Raw genomic sequence first — 3632 nt, 5'->3', positions numbered from 1 at the left:
CAAACCGTGAGATTTGTGATCCGTTGCACCCCTACTCTCTTGACTTGTTATTTGAAGACAAAATACAATATATTTTATTCGGGCTAGTTAAATTGATTTTTGGGCTACTAAAATCTGAAGAATGCCGTTCTGACAAGATGCGCGTTAAATATCGCATGCGATTTATCGTGCAGCCCTAACACACACACAGCAGAGATTGAACATGAAGCCAAACACCCTGCTTTACTGTGGTAACACACCGTCCTGCTCTTTCTGTCAGTGATTGATTAGTGAAATCGAAAACGTCTGTTTTCATAAACTGTCATCCAAATTTAATAACTCTGATGTCATCAATCCTCTCATCCTCTCATCTCTCATGGGTGACCTGTCAAAACATGTCCGGGTCATATTTTACTGCAGTGTTAAAAGAAAGACAGAACAAATATATTCTATATATAAAATATAAGAAAATACATTTTTATGACAATAAAGCACATTTCCCTCCGAATTCTCATTATTGTAATGTAAGAAAATGTAATTCATAACAATTATATATTTATTTAAAAATATAATATTTTTATTTAAAAAATATTACATTTAGTTATTTATTTAAAATATTCATTTTAGGGCTGCACGATATTGGAAAAAACTCACATTGCGATATCTCGTTTTTCTGCGATATATATTGCGATATGAAAAAAAATCACCAGATGACTTGAATAGTTCTATTTGGACAAAAATAATCAATCATTGGGGTGATTTTGTAGGTGAGTAAATCAAATTACAAGCATAGATAAATATAATAGAACAAAGATACAAATGAAATAAACAGTGCTTTATATTTTTCAGGTAAGTCTAACAGTATTCATGTACAGAAATTGAATAATCAACCCTGCATAGTGTTCACTGTATAAATTAAATCTAATAAATCTGTTAAAGCTACAAAAGGGATTTTTCTCTGTGTTTTGTTTTTTAATTAACATTCATGGCACAGAAAGCAGGAACATTAAACTGCTGTGAACCACTGTTACACATCCATTTTCTTTCTCAATTGTTTACCTTCACCTAAACCATAAGCAACTGTGTTTACAAGGATACTTGCAGAAACCTGCATTTTGACATAATTTCGCGTGTATGTGTAATTTCAGGCACAAATAGATGCAGAAGTGAACGGATTTCGGTGTTCACGTGCATCTGTGTGGCTCTCACCGTGTCTACACCGGACGCGCATGACGCGACAAAATACTATAGAACCCATTATAATCAGTGATGCTGTCTACACTGGATGCGGCGCGACACGACAAATCCCCGACAGAAAACTGATGCCGCGTTCTATTTATGACGTACTGACACAAAGTACAAATGATTTGCAATGGTCGCTTTGTCGCGTCCAGCGTAGACACGGTGTCTGTGTGTGAGCAAAGAAAATGATCAGTATAAATATAACAATCAGTATACTAAACATCGCGATATCATTGCTGAAACGATATATATCGTGCAGCCCTAATTAATTAATTTGTATTAAAAACATAATTATATTTATTTATTTGTTTTAATAATTATATGTATTTATTTGAATATTCGGCAACACTTTACAATAAGGTTTCATTTGCTTTTTTTTTTTTTTTTTTTAGGATAAAAAGGATAGGATAAAAATACAGGAGAATAGTGAAAAAATATTGTTCCCATTCCCCCACCTAAAAATAAATAAATGAAATAAAAATATCAAAATAAATAAATTACTGAATAATTAAACAAGCTAAATTTAAAATGCATACATGTAGTACTCAATGCATAATTATACTGTAATACAGAATATGTCAAGCATGTATAGAATAGGTCATGTTAACCACATCATTTACTGCTACATTATTAAAATCAAATGTTTTATCTTGTATTATTTAATGGACCTGAGCTATCATGAACTAACAATGTACATTTGTGCTTTCATTAATTAACATTAATAAGATCAACAAATATTGTATGATAAGTTTATTTCTCATTGATAGTTAACGTTAGTTAATACCTTGGAACCTTTTTGTTCTTAATATACTTAAACATCCTGACATTATCTGCTTTAAAATGAATTAATGTGTCATTTATATGAAATGTTTTACCTTTAATGTACTGAAATAATAAATTAAAGAAATATATGTAAATGTGACAACAACAACGACATGATAATAATAATAATAATAATAAATGAAAATATATGTACTGCTTATATTATCATATATAAAAATGAGACTAAATTTATTTAATAAAAAATTTGAATTCCTACAGTATTTATTTCTTGTGTGACCTGGTGATGTTTTTGTGAGATTCACACACATCTCCGTGTATCTCATACTGTCGTTCATCAGCGCCGTGAAGCTGCTGGATACTCAATGGTATGTTAATATGTTAATAAGCTTGAGTTTATGATCTCATAACCATGAGTTTTGCAGGTCAGTTTCAGTAAATGTTCTGGACGGACTAGAGAAAAACTCTGAGCTCTGAATGTAGAAAATCAAACTCTTATTTCTTATTTGCCTTGCTATGGAGCAGTTTAATTATATTACATTCAATCAGACACATACATGTATAGTCTCTATGTGTTTGTGTGAATGATGGGAGCCCGCTCTCAGCTCTACACTCAGTGGATCTCTCTGAGCGCTCCTCGTGAGTGTTACGGCTCCCGCGAGAGCAGCGCAGCTCATAAATTAGCCAGAAGCAGTGTTCAAAGTGACTTACCACGGCCGCTTACGTATATAACGGGATTAGGAGCATCATTCTCCATCTGACGCCGGACAGTCATTCATAACCAGCCGTACAGCAGCACTTCATTGCTATTCCCTGAGGAAAGCCAGAGAAAAAGAGTCTTAAGCGAAGCGATGATTTCCCACGCCTCGTTAACTGTGTGCGCATGTGGGAGTTTATTGGTGTTCAGAAAATCGGGTCACGCCGTGAAAAAAAAAAGTATAGCAATAAAATAAATTAATTCAAATTATAAAAAATTATTTTATTATTTTTGTTATATATAATAGTTATTTATATTTATATTTATTATATGTATAAATACATAATATATAATTAATTGAGCTGGAATGCATTATTATTATTATTATTATAGTATTAAAAGTAGTATTATGTTTGTTTTTTTATTAATTAAGTGAGATCAAATGTATTTATTTTGTTATTATTTAATAGCAATTATTTATTATTATTATTTATTGTATATAATATATATAATACATGTTGTTGTTGTTGTTACTATTATTATTTTATTAGTTGAGTGATCAGGGATTTTTCTTTCTTTTGTTTGTTGGTTTTATTTTGTTGCTGACATGTTGTTATTATTACACTGATCACTTGTATTAAAGGAAAATTAATTAAAAAAATAAAGTGCACTGATGAGTCATTGACAGTAAGAGCAGGAACATGAATAGAGCTGATTTTGATTTCATGTTAACATGATCAGAATTCCAGCTCGATCCGGACTGAGGTCTGTGTCTCTGGAGTGCTGATTCGGTCTCAGCCGATGCGTTTCTTCTGTGTTGTTGGAGAGTGACTGTCGCTCAAAGGGAAGTTCAGATGAAGGACACGAGAAATCAATGAGCGTCTGTGAATTCATTATAGGAACACACCTGAGTGTGTGTGTGTGTGTGTGTGTG

The 3632-nt window shown here is 32.1% G+C and overlaps 1 protein-coding gene across 1 annotated transcript in view; it reads left to right on the top strand.

The window, feature by feature from the left end:
* The window catches only part of unc5cb (unc-5 netrin receptor Cb), a 199839-nt gene that overhangs the window by 191522 nt on the left and 4685 nt on the right, over positions 1-3632 (top strand). The window lies entirely within an intron of this gene.

Source organism: Sinocyclocheilus rhinocerous, unplaced genomic scaffold (assembly GCF_001515625.1).
Source record: "Sinocyclocheilus rhinocerous isolate Xijiao unplaced genomic scaffold, SAMN03320098_v1.1 scaffold15, whole genome shotgun sequence".
Taxonomy (NCBI): Eukaryota; Metazoa; Chordata; class Actinopteri; order Cypriniformes; family Cyprinidae; genus Sinocyclocheilus; species Sinocyclocheilus rhinocerous.
The sequence above is the reverse complement of the archived record's forward strand: the minus strand, read 5'-3'. Positions and strand labels throughout refer to the sequence as shown.